Raw genomic sequence first — 21,074 nt, 5'->3', positions numbered from 1 at the left:
GCGCTGCAATGTCGCATAGCGACGTGCAGTGCACGACGCTAGTCTGAAAGTAGCCTAATATATAAAGCTCAACTGTCTGTATGTATGTGCATGTCCGGGATTGGCATCCACACCGTCGCAGCTACAGCCACAAAATTTGGCACAGTCACATGTCTGGACCACGAGAGCGTCCTAGGCTATGTTGTGAGGTTAAATTTTAACCCCGTGCATTCCAATTCACCAAACAATTTTGCCCCTATCTACATAATGGGGAAAAAGTGTGTGTATCAAGCTCCGCCCCTCATTATGATGTCATAATGGTTGCCATGGCAACGCTGATGTCATCATAGCTGGCAAGCCCCATCGCTCATTATGGTGTCATAAGGGTTGAGGGTTGACTATGTGATGGAGGATGTGTGATGGGTATATGGGCACTGGACTATGGGATGGAGGATATGTATGACGGGTATATGGGCACAGGACTATGGGATGGAGGATGTGTGATGGGTATATGAGCACGGGACTATGGGATGGAGGATATGTATGACGGGTATATGGGCATGGGACTATGGGATGGCGGATATGTATGATGGGTATATGGGCACGGGACTATGAGATGAAGGATGTGTGATGGGTATATGGGCATAGGACTATGGGATGGAGGATGTGTGATGGGTATATGGGCACTCGACTATGGGATGAAGGATATGTATGATGGGTATATGGGCACGGGCCTATGGGATCATGGATATGTATGATGGGTATATGGGCACGGGACTATGGGATGGAGGATAATTATAATTTGCTATAACTAACCACAGTTAGTTACTATGCCCGGGCAGCGCCGGGCTCTTCAGTTAGTTAAAAATAAGATTCGAGCCTTACATCTTATTTGCGCATCTTAAAAATGCAACATCAAAGCTATACATCTGTAAATAACGATGTTGGCACATTAAACGGGTTGATTACCCAGGTCTGATTCATTTTAATAATTTTCTTCTTGTGTCTTTGTGTCTTTTTATTGATAGGTTGATACAACTAGTCATTTTAGTGCCCAAATAATTGAAAGCTGCATTGTGAGAAGGAGGAACATCTGTTTTCGGATTTAATAAAGTATGTAAAGTATATTAGAAGAGGGAGATCTCCTCAGAGCAGCCTGAAATTCCTATGTAAAGAACTAAATGAAAGCTCACGGGTCATAATAGGATGATTGATAGTCTTCATATTTAAATTACCAGAACACAGTTCAATGCTCCTCTCTTAATAAAAAAGTCTACTTTGCTAAGATTGATATATTTTGAAAATCCTGTTTTCAATTGAAGTCAGCCTAGCTTCAGAAATCTTCTGTGACCTGGGTCCTTGGCTATTTCTGCAGCTAGAGAGAAAGCTATAGAAATACACGGCCACCTCGCTATTCATTTTCCCTATAGACATACTGAATAATGGCCACTGAATCAGACAGGACATTGTTGGGAATCATAGTGGTAGGATTTACCCAATGTCACAGCACAAAGATAATACAGTAATACAGTACATTCATGTGATAAGGACAGTACTACGATAATGCAGTACATTCATGTCACAGGGATTCACAATACAGTGAAAAGCTGCAACCTTCACACAAAGTGCAATGTTAACCAAATGGGTATTGTATAGAATTATGCAACAGTGTAACAGTACAGGGATAATGTAAAAGTAGTTTTACCATAGAAAAGTAATGAAAAAAATGATATTAATGTACAGAAATAATGCATGAACTGATGTCAAGAATGAGACAAAATTGTATCAAAGGGCCAAAAATGCACTAAACATGTCACACAGCAGAACATTAATGCATACAGTAGATGGATATATTTGTGTAGTGATGTCAGTGCATAGCAATGTGAACAGTGATGTCACGGCATAGCGCTAATGCTCAAAATAGATTATCTATGATTCTATGAAAATCAGAATGAAAATACGCATATAAAGACTAAACAGAAAAGTTGTCCTGTCCCAATATTCTATTTTTTATTTCCATATTCCCCTTCTCTCATAGTCAGCAATAAAGATGTTGTCCACCCTTATCAATAATTTTTGTCTTTTTTAAATCCAAGCCATTGGGTCTGGTCACATGCTCCTCCACCAGAAACTATTTATGGACTGGAAAGCTGTGCAGTCTGTGAGGAAAAATACACATAGAACCTGTCATACCTGTGTAATAGTAAGTGCCACAGAATAATGTCCCCAACACCTGTTATAAATTAAAGGCAATGTGGCCAACCCCATTAATTCATTCTGCAGTCAGTAATAGACAATGCAATTCAGAGGCAAACGGTACAAAATTTGAAATTAAAGCCAATTGCAAAAACAAATTTTAAAGCCAAAATTGAGGCATTTAATTAAGAAAAAAAAATGTCCCCGAAGATTGACAACCCCTTTATCTGCACCTGATATTTGTGCTGTAGTTGCTTCCACATTCTGCCTCACAATCAGATGAGCATAGTGTTCTGATTCTCCTAAGCTTTATTCTACAGTTCTCTAACTCATGAGTTAATCAATGCATTGGGGTTGGTTTATATCATAACATCAAGAATGCAATGAATAAAAACAATTGGATCAACTGTTTATTGCATATAGACCTTAATGAGGTGGCCATTCCTTTAACTTCTATTTAGCATAAAAATATTGATGAAGATTTTGCAGATTAAACAAATCAATATTCTGAGATAATTTGTAAAACAAAATTTGTCTTTCATAACTTGCACCAAATTTATTTTGTGGCCTTGCAAAAAGTGTTGTATGTCCTTGGAAAAAGCAGCATCAAATGTGTTACAATATGCCCTAAGGGCCTAAACAATTTCCAAAGTTATGGGGTAAACTTTCAAGTACAAAATAAGTTATCTAATATGTGGCATACACTCAGACTAGCCAGTCTAAAATTGTACCAAATTTATCAAACAATTTGAACCACTTTCATAACTCTGATGCATTTGTCTAAGAAATGTGAATTGTGTAAGAATTAGGCAGCATTGACATATATATCCCATTGCCAGTATGCCTGGTCATATTTTTAAAAGACAATGGGGCATATTTATGAAGCTAAATGCATCAGAATTCTGGGATAAACCTGTCTTTTATAGTGTTCACCAAATTTTTGTATTTTAGACACTTACTGCATCTTGTTTAACACATACCCCATTGAAGAAGCCTACGCGAAACGTGTGTCGGGGAGCCTCTGCCACCAGCAGGTCAGGTATTCTGGAATTAGCTGCCATGTGTGACCATTTGGTCTTAATCTGCACATCTAGCATTCATTGCTTTATGCACCTATGTGTCCGTGAGCTTCATTAACCAGGGCTTTAAACTTATGCTTGCCACATGGCAATACATTTGACTACTTTAATCTCCTGTATGGAGATATAATTAACTTTATAGGATATCTATGCACTTTGCACTTTAAAAATCGTTATAGACTCAGTAGTTATTTATAAGCCCTGTGAACTTTGGATAAGTACGTCCTGGATTTCTGGCAAAAAAATGTTTTGTACTATGGCAACTTTTTCTAAGATAGCCTTTTATGCAGCATATAATTGTTATTCATACGCTCCTCTGGGATGATTATTAACCATCTATTTACTTTATTGTTGTGCACAGTTACCTAAGATAATGTATGAGCTACTGTAACATTTTCCTGAATAAGGATATATATTTGGTGCACATAACCATTGTACCTCCATCCCATAGTTGAGTCTCTAGTTACTCGTCTGCTGGTAGCTATTTTTTGCATCTACAAATCTCTGTTTTTGACTATTATTATGAGTACTAATTTTATGATGTATCAAATAAAATGGTTGCTTTAATAAAATGTCTGCTCTATTTAAATGATATATGCTTCCCTCTCTTTGGTTGAATTTTGTCATGTATAGGAAGTAATTATTAGGCCTTTGTGCATGTCATAGAGGTGACCTAAAATTATCCATCACAAACTAAGCTAACTAAAAGTTTGCAAAAACTTAGAATGGGTAGTCCTAAAATATGTCAGATTTATCAATCAACATAGAACACCATGGGCAACATGGTGGCTCAGTGGTAAACAGTGTCGGACTGGGGTGCCAAGTGCCCACCAGTAACAGACTTTGGGCCCCACTTTTCACCTTTACACAAATATTACACGACCCTGGTTAACAAATTTACCTACAGCTCTATATAATAATAAAGTGGGTAGTTTGGTTAATGAATGATGAGATGCTGTTTTTTTCTGAACAGAGTGAATCAAGTGAATTATGACATGTACCGCTGATACAGTAAGGTTGGGGGCCCTGATTTGCACAGGGGCCCACTGAGGGATTCCCCTGTTATCTTATGGGCCAGTCTGAGCCTGGTGGTAAATACTGTTGTTTTGCAATGATGGCGTTCTAGATTCAAATGTTCTACTCATGTTCTCCCCATGTTTGCATGGGTTTCATACCACACTCTGATGATATAGAGGACAGTGATCATAATTTCTTTAAAACGCTGCAGAATATGACGGAGCTACCATATTTTGCGGATTATAAAATGCAGTGGAATATAAAACTACACTTACATTATACTTTGCGCAACTCCTAAAAAGTTGGGACACTATGTAATAAGTAAAGAACACAATAATGCAATGATTTGGAAATCTCTTGTAGACATATTTTATTCAAAACAGAACAAAGAAAACAGATCAAGAGTTGAAACTTAGACATTTTTTCATTTCATTTGAACAAATCAACTCATTTAGAAAATGATGACAGCAATTACTTTTATGTACACTTAAGAAAGGGTAAACAAAAGTTGTCAATGAGAAAAGCACATTAGAGAGAAAGAGTCTTTCAGAAGCTAAGATGAATGAAGATTCCACAATCTGTGGACAATTGTATCTAAAAACTTTGGAACAATTGTAGAAAAATGATCCTCGATGCAAATATTTTGATTACCCCATCAACACAGTTTGCCATGCAATCTACAAATGTAAGTAAAAGCTCTATCATTCAAGCAAGAAGTCATATATTAACACAAGCAAGAAATGCTGCCGTCTTCCCTGGGCCAAAACTAATTTAAAATCAACTACGGCAAAATGAAAAACTATTTTGTGATCAGATTAATAAAAATTTGAAATCCTTTGTGGAAGTCATGGACACCTGGGGAATTCAAGAGAAGAGGGACCTTCCAGCTTGCTATCAATGTACAGTTTTAAAACCTGCACGTCTGATGGTGTTTGATTGTATAATGTCTATGGCATTTACAGCATACCTATCTTGAAGGCTCTATTAATGCTGAGCATTGCATAGATTTTTTAGAACAACATATCCTCAAATCCAAATGTCTATTTCAGGGAAGGCCTTGCATATTTTAGCATGACAATGCCAAACCACATACACAACAGTATGGCTTTGCAGAAGAAGGGTTTGGGTGATCAACTGGCTGCCTGCAGTCATGATGTTTCACCAGTAGAAAACATTGGATTGGAAAATTTGAAAAAGAATATTCAGCTCTGTTAAGCAACTATGATCCTATATCAGACAAGTATGAGACAATTTTCCTCTTCCAAACCTTCAGCAATTGGTCTCCTCAATTCCCAGAAATTTATGGACTGTTGTAAAATGAAGAAAGGGGTTCTGCACAATGGAAGATATTGCTCTGTAATAACTTTTTTTGTTGGTGTTGCTGCAATCAATTTTTAATTTAGTTATTTCTTTACAAATTAAATGGAAAAATGTCTAGCTTACAATTTCTGATATGCGTTCTAGGTTCTGTTGTGAATAAAATATGGATATACTGTAAGATTTCCAAATCACTGCATTCTTATTTTCACTATGTTTTGAAATAGTGGTTTTACATTAAAAAGATTTTGTAATATATCTTATGCATTTGATTTTTATTGCTGTATTCTCTCAGATAAATTAAAATTAATTCTCATGCCAAACATTGTACCCAATTCATTATTCTCTCTCTAATTGGATGGTAATTAACACTTAGCTGCTAGGGGAATATATTTCAATTCAACCTCAGATGTTAAAAGAGCACTAAAAGGTGCATTTGACATTCATGTATATACACGGCTGTACATCTGGAGGTTGAGTAAAATTATAAGAAAATTGAGAGTTAAGAAGCTTATGAGCTTTAAAAAAAACCTCTCTTTATGACGGGACCCATTCAGTCATTTTCTTCTTTTCTTTCTTACCATTTTAGTGAAAAATAGAGGAAAAAAAAACTGAAACAAGTGTCAAACCACAGGCAGAATGAATCAAAGCACTCCAGAGAAAATATATACTAAGCAAAAATATAAATGCAACATTTTTGTTTTTGCTCCCATTTATTATGAGCTGAACGCAAAGATCTAGACCAAAAGTCCTTTTTCTCTTAAATATTGTTCAAAAACTTGTCTAAATCTGTGTTAGTGAGCACTTATCCTTTGCTGAGGTAATCCATCCTCATCACAGGTGTGGCATATTAAGAGGCTGATCAGACAGCATGATTATTGCACAGGTGTTCCTTTAGCGCCCCGTCACACATAGCGGCTCACCAGCGATCCTGACAATGATATGAACTTGTCAGGATTGCTGGTGTGTCGCTACTTGATCGCTGGTGAGCTGCCAAACAGGCAGCTTCACCAGCGATCAGCACCAGCGACGACGAGCACGCGCATTGCTGTGTACCTTAGATATCAGCGCGCTGGTGTAGGGACCTGGTAACCGAGGTAAACAGCAGGTTTCTAAGAGCCGCGCTGTTTACCTTGGTTACCAGCTCCCTGCACCAGCGCACTGGTAACTAAGGTACACAGAGGGTTCCTAAGCGTCTTGCGGCGCTTAGAAACCCGCTGTTTACCTTGGATACAAGCTGGGAGCTCGCTGGTCGTTGCACTCCCGCCTGCCACACGCAGCAATGGGTGCTGGCCAGCGAGAGACCAATGACCCAAAAAAAGTCCAGAGCTTTCAAGAACGATCAGCAATACCCGGCAGGGGGCTGGTCGCTGATAGGTGTCACACACAGCGATCTTGCTAGTGAGATCGGTGTTGCGTCACAAAACTTGTGACTCAGCAGCGATCTCGCTAGTCAGATCGCTGTGTGTGACGGGGGCTTTAGGCTGGTTGCAATAAAATATCAATATAAAATGTGCAGTTTTACATTGTGACCTGTGTGAAGTTGGCACCCCATGTTCTCAAAAGATGAATAAAAATACACCATTTGTTTGTGCCGCAAAAATGAACGTTTGCGCCGCTTTGGTTCCAGAGATATTGCGCGTTATATTTTTATGAAGCTCCGCCCACTTTCCACCCCATGTTCTTAAATTTTAAAAATGAATACACCATTTGTTTGTGCTGCGTTTGTGCCGCAAAAATGAACGTTTGCGCCGCTTTGGTTCCAGAGATATTGCGCGTTATATTTTTATGACGCTCCGCCCACTTTCCACCCCATGTTCTTAAATTTTAAAAATGAATACACCATTTGTTTGTGCTGCGTTTGTGCTGGTTTGTGCCGCAAAAATGAACGTTTGCGCCGCTTTGGTTCCAGAGATATTGCGCGTTATATTTTTATGAAGCTCCGCCCACTTTCCACCCCATGTTCTTAAATTTTAAAAATTAATACACCATTTGTTTGTGCTGGTTTGTGCCGCAAAAATGAACGTTTGCGCCGCTTTGGTTTCCGAGATATTGTTTGCTTCTGCAGTTTCTTCTACGGACCAGGTAAGAACATCTGTGGACTGCTGGTGCCCTATTTACATTCTGCCACTACCAGCTGTAACCCTAGGGCCCCCAACCTAGTCAGGTTGGAGACAGGAGTGAGACTAGGGAGATGGTGGTCGGGTGGATCGCCCTTGCGGGTATGAAGTCTGACGGTCTAGTTAGGGTTGCAGCGTAGGGAATCTAGATCGGCGGGGGCACCAGTGGTCCGCACCTGGTCTCAACGTTATTAAACTATTGTATATATTTTCTGTTGTGGTTTCTCAGCCAGAGGTGTGTCTGACTTTTCAGCTGCAGTCTTATTGGTTATTTTTGTCACGTGAGTGTTGGCTGTCCTCTCCCTGCTGACGTCACCTTGCAGGGAGGGTTTTAGGACCCAGTGGCTCCCATAGTTCCATCTGGGCCTGCTGAGGGGTTTTGTTTCTTTTTTTTATATTACCCAGCAGGCCTAACACATTGTTTAGCCAAATTACGTTGCACTATAAAAAGAATTCCAGGGAAAAAAAAGATTGTGATTACTTTTGACGTTTGCCAGTTTATGTAAAGTGACTGTTATCTTCTATGAAAATCTTTGCATAAATATGCAATGACCGTAGACATCACCACTTTGTGTGTGATGGCTTTGGATTGCAGTGTGAATATGGCTGGGTTAACATTACATTTGGGCATACTGGGCATACGCTCCATTCATTTCTATGATCTGGCTGGGGTCCGCAAGTGACCCTAGTTGGCTCATTTTTGCTCCATATGTGGTTTTCTTGCTGGACTCAAAACCGTGGTAGACCATGATTTTGTGTCTGGCTCAAAACAAAAGTATTGTTATTTTAATATAGCTGTCCAACTAAACAGGACCTTCAGAGCTTAATAAATCTTTGCAAATCAAACACAGATAAAAATGGAATTACCAATAACAGATGAAACTTTGTAGACAGCAGAACTGTTTAAAGAACCATGAAACGGTTTAATCATAATGGGAAATCCACATTAACAAAATGTTAACAGAATAAAAAGATATTGGTATGGCATATTTTAGGTTATTTTAAACATACACTTTAAGCACCAAAACAACCTTAGAGGAAAGCATTACTAACACTTTGTTTGGTGCCAGGATACTTTTAAACTTTCCACAACAATCTTGGAGCCTGTGACTTGCCACGGGACTCATGATGAGACAGATTCTCCACATATTCACTCCTCCTTTGTAAATATTACAACATGGGGTTGTATCTTGGTCTTTGCAGAGGCTGTTGTAATAAAGTCACACAGGTCATCATATTTCTCCCAGCCATTAAATTTTCTTCTACAATAGGCAACATAATGACCAAGAGACATATTGCCAGTTCCTGGAATGAAGGCAACAACCCCTCGTAGCACAAATGAATGACTGTCCAGATGTATGTTCACAGGTATTTTGGACAGTGTATACTGTGTTTCTGCACTTATTTCAATACAAAGTACTTGTCCAGTGGTGCAGCTGTGCGTGACCGAACCACTGCAAAGGAATTTCAATGAAGATGCATCCTGAATTTTCAAGCCATCTGGACACTCTTGAGGTGACTTTAATGGCTTTAGACATTTTGAAACATTTAGGTGTAGCCCATCTTCCAATGCTAGCTGAAGTTTACTAAGTCCATTAGTTTCTAAAATATGTATATTGATTGGCAGAAGAGGGATTGCTCTTGAATTAGCTATATTTCTATTGCAGTACACAGAAGAACACTGTTTTAATTATTACACTTGGTACCTGTCTCATTGTCATTGAGATTATGTGTGCAACATTACATTCAGCATTGACCTGCCTCACACCTGACTTCAGCTGAACATATTCAAATATTCCAGACAGTATTTTAGCCCTCATTGCATAAACTTCCTTTCCAACTCCCTTTGTCACAATGGTCTGCACCAATTCAAAAATTTCAGCGGTGTTTTCTTTGATGACATAATTGCAAAATAATCCACTGTCCCAGAATGCACAACAAAGACACTGGCAAAATGAATCAAATGCACAGGTATTAATGATACTTATAAGCTTTTTGTTTACTTGTATTGGTTTTTTAGCTAGATGGTTACCATTTTTCAAAATGCTCACCTTTTTTTTCGGTTAAATTTTGTGTCCATGTGCAGCAACTCGGAACATGGGGTTAGGTAGGACAATCTCTTTTTTGGAGGAATACTGAGACCTTTCCAATTTTCAACAGGCTGCTCCTGCAAGCTACTTTCATCACCCAATTTTATGTGAACTTGTGAATCCTCCTCACAGTTGCTGTTTTTTTGCCCATTCTCTTGGCTCATATTTTCACTGCTTTCGGTTTTCTTTATGGGAGCTGAGGAAAGTCTCATTTTGCCTTCCATAAATTCAAGGTGACGAATTACAAATCGGTCGGTTCTAATAGGGAGACATTCATGTTTAAAGAGTCCATTTTTTATGTTCTTAAATTCAGCCTCAACATTTGCAGAACTTGCTGTCATGTTCACACTTTTAAAGTGTGGAACCATTATGGCTGTCCAAAGTGGAAGGTAACATGCCATTCTTAAAAGATTTGGAACAAGTTCTGGAAGGAAATGTAAATTGTCTCGGTCACCATGATTTGCTGCAAGCATCTTACTCCTTTCACAAATTTCTGTTGCCCATATTTTCAGGTCTGTTTGGCATGGTTGAATTGGCTCATCCTCTTGTTCTTTCATCTCTACTCCATAGTCATCTTCAGTGACAGTGGGTAAAACACGTCCCTCTGCAATCCGTCTCTTCAGTTGAACTTTGCTAGTCTCTGATAAAACTGGTGTGCCTCTGTCATCATTCCCTTCTGATTCACTAAAAGCAACAACTGAAATTGAATGAATGAGTTCTCTCGCATCATCAAGTGATGTAGACTGTAGAAGTTGTGCCATTGCTCTGAGATAGAATTCCCTTACTCTGTTTCCAGCTTGCCTCAGACATTCCCATCGGCTAATAAGCTTGATACAGTGCGCAACATCAATTTTAATAAAGCATGGTGGTAGTTTTGATGCAACATTCCTGGTCAACACTCCAAAACACTGATTTATATATGTCTTCAAGTCGGGTTAAGGAGTGAAAGCCTTAACTAGAGCTCCAAGCAAAGCGAGGGAGAAATCACAAACTGCTTCCTTTGGAACAGTAGCACCTGCTTGTTTCCATTCAGTCAGCCATTGTGCTATAGTATGGCTCTCAGAAAGCATCTGCACTACTGGGATATGATCTCCACTCCAACACAAAACCCCTTGGTACAAAAAGATGTGTGCAGAAATGCCAACAGGTCTTTTTAGTTTTCTCACTACTGAACCTGTTGCATCAAAACTTACATAGGAACCCAAGTTCTTTGACTTTATTTGGTAGACTTGCATCTGAGACTGGGTCCAGTAATGGCAAAAAAATTTATCTAGACCAATGTTGTGTATGCTTCCAGTCTGAGGAACACTGTATTTCAGGAGATGTAATGAAAGAATTGGGTCCTTGTGCATTAACTCTCTTTCACCAATCTCTTGCTTGGCTTTTCTTAACGTTGCTAGATTTGGTAGATGGCTAGGCTCAGGGTCACCAACATCCATAACTTTATAAGCCTCAGCTGCTCGCCATACATGTGCTTGTTTTCGTCCTTCCCAGAGTTCTTTTGACAACCTTTTTCTTAAATCTCCTGATAATTTACGTTTTGATTTTCCTGTGTGGAGACTGTCATCAATATTGCAGATCATACACTTAAGCACTACTGGCTTAGCAATCTCTGGTATTTCTTCAACTTTTATGGATAGTTGTGCATCACACTCTGTGCAGCACCCTGTTATATCTATGTAGTTAGATACAACATTTGGATAAACCTTTGCCCTCCTGAATTTAAGTGTGCACGATGACTTGATATTTTTCCAGATCTCCTCATTCAATATGTGAGTCCATGTACCAGGTTTTAAGATTGTGTATTCTCTTTTATCAGCATACATAGATTTGTCATTGTAAATTACTTTTTCAGGCCAAATTTTGATCCAGCTCTGAAAAGAAAGACTGAACTCAAACTGAATGTCATAGCACTGAACTGATGAATGACTCTCTGTTCCTTCTGAGCTCTCACTGTTGGAAGGTTGTTTTGGGATATTTGTAACATCTTTGTACAGACCAAGGGCTTCCCATACATTGTGCCGATTTGTCTTTACAAACGTGTAAATGTTTTTTAGTGACATTTTGTTATTTAATTTTTGACACAAGTCTACCCATACTTTTTCTGAGGGGAATGCTATTGCCTGTCCTGTAATAATTTTTTCATGTGAAGAACAGATGACATTTATAATGTCATCATAGTCACAGGCTGGCTTCCTGGGCATCTGATCAAAACAAAAAATGTTTTTATTAGTTTTACATACAGTATATTATATGGAAAATAATTGATTACATAATTTTTAATAGTTAAGATACAGTGGTCCTTCAACATACAATGGTAATTAGTTCCAGGTGAATCATCGTATGTTAAAACCATACTGGAGCAGCAGATGATGCTGCATTCAACAGAGTCCTTCATATGTTGAAATGATCGTATGTTGGGGCCATTGTATGTGTTGAGGAATCACTGTACTGAGATTAAATAATCCTATTCTTAGCATGCTCACTTCTCTCTACTTTTACAGATGAAAAGTGTATTGTGTATCTCTGCCTCTCCCATAGTAATAAATGGTGGGGGCGTGCCTGCCACAGCAAAGCCCTGTGGTTGGCAGTCACTCTGCACAGGGCGGTGATTGCTCCATGCAGGGGAGCACTGAGGGCCACTGCAGGAGATTGCAGGGGGTCCCAGTGGTCAGTACCAAACCCCCCCCCCGGGGGGTGGGATAGGGGATAAGTTTTGCAGCAGAGTACTCTTTTAATGGGTTAAAGCATTACTGTAATTACAAACAACTTGATGTGTTGGAGAACTACAACCCCCAGCATACCCGGACAGCCTTTGACTGTCCGGTCATGCTGGGAGTTGTAGTTTTGCAACACCTGCAGGCACCCTGCTTGGGAAACACTGTTGTAGACAGATAAAAGTACAACTCCATGATTGAACTAAAGTTTCTTTGCTCAGGTAATAGCTTTGCAGAAATCTACCAAGACAGTTTAGCACATTTTCAGTTCAAATAAGTAAGTACACTTGATTTACCCTGGGAGTCTCTCAGCTAGTAGTCAAATTGTTATGCCTTTCCCCAAGTTACAGTGTGTGGGGGAGGGGCATCACAAGCAGGAAATCGAAATGAAGTATGGGGTCTAGTAAGGAACAATTTATACATTTTTTTTATTATAAAATTGCTATGGCTAGCCGGTGTTTTTCATTTCTTTTTATCTCCCTTTATCCATATATCAGTTACAGTGATTTGAGGCACAAACTCAGTGCGAGATACAGCACAAACGAATGATGTATTTATTTATTTTTAAAATTTGAGAACATGGGGTGGAAAGTGGGTGGAGTTACAGCAAATTGAGCGCACAATATCTCGTAAACCAAAGCGGCACAAACGTTAATAAACCAAAGCGGCACAAACGGTTTTTTTTGCAGCGCAAACCAGCACAAACGCAGCACAAACGAATGGTGTATTCATTTTTAAAATTTAAGAACATGGGGTGGAAAGTGGGCGGAGCTTCATAAAAATATAACGCGCAATATCTCTGGAACCAAAGCGGCGCAAACGTTCATTTTTGCGGCACAAACCAGCACAAACAAATGGTGTATTTTTATTCATCTTTTGAGAACATGGGGTGCCAACTTCACACAGGTATTATTGTGTGGTCTGGGGGGGGGGGTCAGAAAATCAGTCAGTATCTGGGGAGACCACCATTTTCCTCAAGCAATGCAACACATCTCCTTTGCATAGAGTTAGATAAGTTGATGATTGTGGCCTGCTGAATGTTGGTCCACTCCTCTTCAATGACTATGCAAAGTTCTTGCATCCAGCATACTCAGCAGACATGTCATTCATTGAGCATGTTTGGGATGCTCTGGATCGGAGCATACCACAGGGTGTAAAAAAATCCTATCAATATCCAGCAACTACACACAGCCATTGAAGAGGAGTGAACCAACATTCCACAGTCCACAATCAACAACCTGATCAACTCTATGCAATGGAAATTTGTTGCACTGTGTGAGGCAAATGGTGGTAACACCAGATACTGACTGGTTTTCTGACACACCACACACCCCCAGAACCCCCAATACTGTAAAACTTCACATTTTAGTGTGGTCTTTTATTGTAACCAGTCTAAGACACACCTGTACAGTAATCATGCTGAGTGATAATTTTCCCACAATGCGAGCAGTGCCATAAGTGAAGTGATAGGGGTTCATCAACTATGAACTCTGATGTCCTTTCTCACATCATCAGCATTACAGGAGCTGAGGAGCTGCAGGAGCGTGTTTATGTCCCTGTCTCAGTGTGTCCCAGCTGGCGTGGTGAACGGTTGCATTGTTGTTGTGACTGCTATCCAAACCATCCAGACCCTTGTGGGACATGACCATTAATGGATTATTGTCAGACAGGTGAGGAATATAGTGTTTTATTATTTTTTGTATTTTACAGGGGACATAGGCATCGATGGATAATTGTCTGCAAATGAGATATGGTGTTTTATTATTTTTGATCTTTTACAGTGGAACATTGACATCAATCGCCTAAAGGTGAGTTTAACTTTGCTTTTTTATTTTTACTTGTTGAGAATAAAATTTGTAAAATAGGGTGGGAAATGTGTATTTCAAATAAAGGCCTTTATTACAATCTGACTATGAAGTTAGTAATAAGTGAGTCTTATAGATGCCTCTGCATTACTAACCATATCTTAACTTGTCATTTAGCAACGGTGAAATTCAGCTGTATGCAGCACTCATGCTGAGTAAAAAAAAACTATTGTTTTCAGTTGCTTACGTGATTCAGCAAGGCATACGCCACCTTGTCATTTACTGGTGGTGAAGTTTAGCTGTATGCAGAGTAAAAAAAAATATTTTTTTCAATTGCTGACGTGACTCAGCAAGGCATATGTCACCTTGTAATTTAGTGGCGGTGAAAGTCAGCTGTATGCAAAGCTCATGCAGAGTAAAAAAAATATTTTTTTCAGTTGCTAACATGATTCAGCAAGCCATTTGTCACCTTATCATTTAGTGGGTGTGAAATTTAGCTGTATGCAGAGTAAAAAAATTTTTTTTTAAGTTGCTGACGTGATTCAGCAAGGCATATGTCAACTTGTAATTTAGTGGCAATGAAATTCAGCGTTGTGTAAAGCTCAAGCAGAGTATAAAAAAAATGTTCTGTGACAAACGTGATACAGCAAGTTAGATCTGATTTTAAAATTGTTTGGAGCATATATTTTATGTTATACAGGCCTCATCCATAGTAAAAAAAATACTTTCTTGTGTTACTAATGTGAAACAGTTGGGAAGATCTAACTTTTAAATTGTTTGGAGAATGTATTCTATGTTATACAGGCCTCATCCATACTAAAAAAAAAATACTTTTTTTCAGTTGCTAACTTGAAACAGTAGGGAAGATCTCATTTTCAAATTGTTTGGATTATAAAGTCTATAGGTACTGTTACACTTAGCGATGCACCAGCGATCCCGACCAGCGATATGACGCGGTCAGGATCGCTGGTGCATCGCTAAGTGGTCGATAGTGAGCTGCCACACAGGCAGATCTCAACAGCGACATAGCAGCGCCGGGGGTCATTACTTACCTATCAGACGAGGCGATCCTGACATCCTCCCGCCAGCGTCCACGCGTCGCTCGTAGGCGCCACAGGAAGCTGACGACGAGAAACGGTCCAGGACGTTCTCGCACGATCAGCGATAATCAGCGGGGGAGCCGGTCGGAGGTAAGTATCACACATAGCGATATCGCTCGCAATATCGCTGATACGTTACAAAAACCAGTGGCGTTATAGCGATATTGCTAGCGATATCGCTTAGTGTGACAGTCCCTTATGTTACGTATGATAGCAGGAAGCTGAAGAGAGGGAGAAAGAAAACAAGAGAGCACTACCTAAGCACAGTAAAAAGCTTTAAAATAACAATAGTGATGCGTTTGCATATGCTCACCTGTAGGGGTTGGGCAGACTAGGCACAACTCTATGAATGATTTTGTTAGGCATTGGATTCCAACTTCGTGGCTTGCTGCCCATCCGAATAGGGTGGAGTAGTGCTAGTCTTGTTCCATTCACTGCTACAAATGAAAATATAGTGGAAAAAGCCTTTTTTGGAGGCTCCTCCCTCTAGTAGCTGGAAAAAAGACACACACTAATCAGAAAAAAATCCATAAAAAATCATTTGAAAGGTAACTCACCAAACCCTGACTGATGCACTGGCAGGACGCAGCAGAGCCCCATTGATAAAGGTTTAGGCAGCACAGGTGCACTCCACTGATCAGGACAGCCAGTAACCATTTGTGGTCTGGCTGCCCAGTGGAAATGCACACAGATGAGGCTTGCATAAGGCATAAGTCACACTGATAAATGTGATGCAAAAGTGTCTGAGCAGCCTATTGATCACGCCCATAGTATTAGCAGGCGGGCCGCTCTACACTATAGATACATGCAACACACAAAGAACCAAGCCAAATATAAAGGGCTCTAGCTGCATCCTGCTGAAAAGTGCAAAAAAGATGCAAAAAAGATATGGGGTATTGGTTACTATGCACTGGCAGGACGCAGCAGAACCCCATTGATAAAGGTTTAGGCAGCACAGGCGCACTCCACTGATCAGGACAGCCAGTAACCATTTGTGGTCCGGCTGCCCAGTGGAAATGCACACAGATGAGGCTTGCACAAGGCATAAGTCACACTGATAAATGTGATGCAAAAGTGTCTGAGCAGCCTATTGATCACGCCCATAGTATTAGCAGGCGGGCCGCTCTACACTATAGATACATGCAATATCTGGGGACCCTTGACGTTGGGTTGTGAGCTTATCTGCTTTGGCCAAAATAGTAACCAATACCCCATATCTATTTATCTTTTTTGCACTTTTCAGCAGGATACAGCTAGAACCCTCTATATTTGGCTTGGTTCTTTGTGTGTTGCATGTATCTATAGTGCAGAGCAGTCCGCCTGCTAATACTATGGGCGTGATCAATAGGCTGCTCAGACACTTTTGCATCACATTTATCAGTGTGACTTATGCCTTGTGCAAGCCTCATCTGTGTGCATTTCCACTGGGCAGCCAGACCACAAATGGTTACTGGCTGTCCTGATCAGTGGAGTGCACCTGTGCTGCCTAAACCTTTATCAATGGGGCTCTGCTGCGTCCTGCCAGTGCATCAGTCAGGGTTTGGTGAGTTACCTTTCAAATGATTTTTTAGCTGGAAAAAAGACCCTGATTCTGGAGCAAACTCCAGGTGGTTTTTCAGATTAACAATATTATACTTGCGTGTCTACAATTAAATTTATTCTAAAAATATTTTTTACAGTGCTCATACACTAACAACATAAAAAACGTTTAAATTTTTTATTAAACACAATGCATTGAGCCTTCATCAGGTGTATGAAGTGATATAGGGAGTTTCATATACAATCCTGTCAGATGTGGGTGTGGTTACAATCCTGAATCCTCTTGTCTTCCTGTATTGTTGAAAACAGGTTATGGATATACTGTATATACTGTATATAGCAATATATTTAAATTGTAGCATTCTAAGCAAATTGATTTCTGCTCAAATATACACATTCAACCTATTAGAAAAAGAGAGAAGACCAACCCAAACAGGTCATCTTCCTCTCTTTTCAAATCCATTACTTCAAATAAATCCCAAACGTTCTCTTCTGTCTTTGTGTTATTTCAGGCTTCTAATCTTTGGTAAAAAATGAAAAATAAATAAATAAAAATAAAAACTTAAAAACGAAAAAAAAAAAAATTTTTTTTAGTTTTTTTATTTTTTAAATTTAATTGCAGACATGCAAGTGTAATGTTTTTACTCTGGAATATCACCTGGAGGTTGCTCCAGAACCAAGGTGTTTTTGGGATTCGAGCTACTAGAGGGAAGCACCTCCAAAAAAGCCTTTTCTACTATATGGGCTCATGCTCAATTGCGAGAGACTTTCACGATTCTCGTGCTAGTCTCTCACATGAAAACCTGGCACTGCCGCCGGCACTCAGACCGGAGCGTGCTGCTACATTTATTTCTATGCAGCTGCATGCTCCGGTCCCAGTGCTGGCGGCTGTGCCAGGTTTTCATGCGAGAGACTCGCACGAGAATCGTGTTAGTCTCTCGCAAGTGAGTATGAGCCCTATTCTATGTTATTCAGGTCTCATCCACAGTAAAAAAAAAAATACTTTCCTCTGTTATTAACGTCATACAGCAGGCCAGATGTCAGTTTGAAATTTTTGGGTGCTGATATTCTTCTCCACACAAGGGTATACATGATTTAATCAACATTGGTTTTCTTACTATCAAGGGACCTAAAGCAGGCTACATTTCATCTCTTCATTCATTGGTGCAGATATTGTTCTCCATACTGGGGTACACATTAAAAAATATATATGTACTCTTTTACTACCGTGCTCCAAAAAGTTGGCCACATCTGAGGTTCTAATTCTTTTATGCTGAGATTCTGCTTTATTCAAGGCTTGTCCAAAAATCTAATTGTCTTCTGTTACTACCGTGGTACATAAAGCAGACCACATTTTTTCTTTCTAATTATTTTGTGCTGGTATTGTGCTCTAGCCAGTAGTCCACATTTCACAATATAAATTCTTTGTGCTAATAGAGCAGTCCTGAAACCATGCCACGTTTAAATATTGGACAGGGCTTGAAGCAGTATTTCTTGCTTAAAGTTCGATCAGAAACTGGTGGATGAGTGACAGGTATAGGCCTGGTGCTCTGAAGCTCTGCCAAATTCAAACACAAATGAAGGAGACCCAACTTGGAGAGTGGAGACCATTCATTTCCAAAAATCATGGGCAGAGGATAGATGTCCACAACTCTTGATCTCCAAGGCATATCAATTTAAACACTGCCTCTGGTGCTTTAGTTCTCCTTCCCCTGGTGTGTACTAGTTTAGTTCTCAAACTCAAGCTGTTTAGTAGTTTAGTTCTCCAACCCCTGTTGTCTATTAGTTTAGTTATTCATGTTCTGGTGTGTATTTGTTTTGTTCTCCAACCTTAACTGTTTAGTTGTTAAGTTCTCCAACCCGTTGTCTAGTAGTTTAGCTCTCATTCCTATGGTGTGCATTGGTTTATTTACTCAACTTTAGGTGTTTGTTATTTTATTTTGCCAAGTCCTGTTATCTAGTAGTTTAGTTTTCCTTTTGGTGTGTAGTGGCTTTGTTCTCCATCCCCAAGCGCCTTGAAAGCCTTGGGGATTCCAAAACTTGTGGATCAGCCCCTGCCCCGCCTGCCCCCACAGCCACCAGTCACTCAATGCAAAGTCAGCGAGATGTAATGCCCCTGGCCATTCTTCCTTGTCCAAGTGTCAGTGGTGAAATGCACCCTATCAGACCTACACTACCGTTCAAAAGTTTGGGGTCACCCAGACAATTTTTTTTCCATGAAAACTCATACTTTTAATAATCAAATTAGTTGCCAAATGAATGTAAAATCTAGTCCAGACATTGACAAGGTTCAAAAAAAAAGATTTTTATTTGAAATAATAATTTTCTCCTTCAAACTTTGCTTTCGTCAAATAATGCTCCCTTTGCAGCAATTACAGCATTGTAGACCTTTGGCATTCTAGCAGTTAATTTGCTGAGGTAATCTGGAGAAATTTCACCCCATGCTTTCAGAAGCCCCTCCCACAAGTTGGTTTGGCTTGATGGGCACTTTTTGCATACCATACTTTCAAGCTGCTCCCACAACAGCTCAATGGGATTGAGATCTGGTGACTGCGCTGGCCTCTCCATTATAGATAGAATAACAGCTGCCTGCTTCTTCCCTAAATAGTTCTTGCATAATTTGCAGGTATGCTTTGTGTCATTGTCCTGTTGTAGGATGAAATTGGCTCCAATGAAGCGCTGTCCCCAGGGTATGGCATGGCGTTGCAAAATGGAGTGATAGCCTGCCTTATTTAAAATCCCTTTTACCTTTTACAAATCTCCCACTTTACCAGCACAAAAGCAACCCCAGACCATCACATTACCTCCACCATGCTTGACAGATGGCATCAGGCACTCTTTCAGCATCTTTTCAGTTGTTCTGCATCTCACAAATGTTCTTTTGTGTGATCCAAACACTTCAAACTTGGATTCGGCTGTCCATAACACTTTTTTCCAATCTTCCTCTGTCCAATGTCTGTGTTCTTTTGCCCATATTAATCTTTTCCTTTTATTAGCCAGTCTCAGATATGACTTTTTCTATGCCACTCAGCCCTGAAGGCCAGCATCCCGGAGTCGCCTCTTCACTGTAGATGTTGACACTGGTGTTTTGCATGTTTGCATGTACTATTTAATGAAGCTGCCAGTTGAGGATCTGTGAGACATCGATTTCTCAAACTACAAACTCTAATGTACTTGTCTTGTGGCTCAGTTGTGCAGCGGGGCCTCCCATTTCTCTTTCTACTCTGGTTAGAGCCTGTTTGTACTCTCCTCTGAAGGGAGTAGTACACACCGTTGTAGGAAGTCTTCAGTTTCTTGGCAATTTCTCGCATGGAATAGCCTTTATTTCTAAGAACAAGAATAGACTGTCACGTTTCACATGAAAGTTTTTTTTCTGGCCATTTTGAAAATTTAATGGAACCAGCAAATGTAATACTCCAGATTCTCAACTAGCTCAAAGGAAGGTCAGGTTTATAGCTTTTCTAATCAGCCAAACTGTTTTCAGCTGTGCTAACATACTTGCACAAGGGTTTTCAAGTGTATTCTATCCATCCATTAGCCTCCTTACACAGTTAGCAAACACAAAGTACCATAAGAACACTGGAGTGATGGTTGTTGGAAATGGGCCACTATGCACCTATGAAGATATTGCATTGCAAACCAGACGCTTGCAGCTAGAATAGTCATTTACCACATTAACAAAATATAGAGTGTATTTCTGAATCATTTAATCTTAGCTTCATTGGAAAAAACTGTGCTTTTTTTAAAAAAATAAGGAAATTTCTAAGTGACCCTAAACTTTTGAACAATTATATAGATTTTTTCAAGGAATGGGTGATGTTGTCTGCAACATGCTGGTGTAGCACAGGCAGTTTTCTTATTGAAGTAATGGCGACTGGGTAGCTGGTTCTGGGGGACTGCGACGCCATCAGCTTTCGGAGATGGTGAACGTCATGCTTTTTGCTTTGGCATGTGTAAAAGTAATTCATGGCTTTCAGTATCACCTCTATGCTGATGACACAGAAATCTAGTTCTATGGACCTGATATCACCACCTTACTAAACAATCCCAGAATGTGTGTCTGCTATTTCATCTTTCTCTACTAGCTTTCTGGTACCTAACATGGATTAAACCAA

This window comes from Dendrobates tinctorius, unplaced genomic scaffold (genome assembly GCF_039654945.1).
Source record: "Dendrobates tinctorius isolate UK_male_01 unplaced genomic scaffold, ASM3965494v1 ptg000069l, whole genome shotgun sequence".
Lineage (NCBI taxonomy): Eukaryota > Metazoa > Chordata > Amphibia > Anura > Dendrobatidae > Dendrobates > Dendrobates tinctorius.
Note: the sequence above shows the minus strand (reverse complement) of the source record.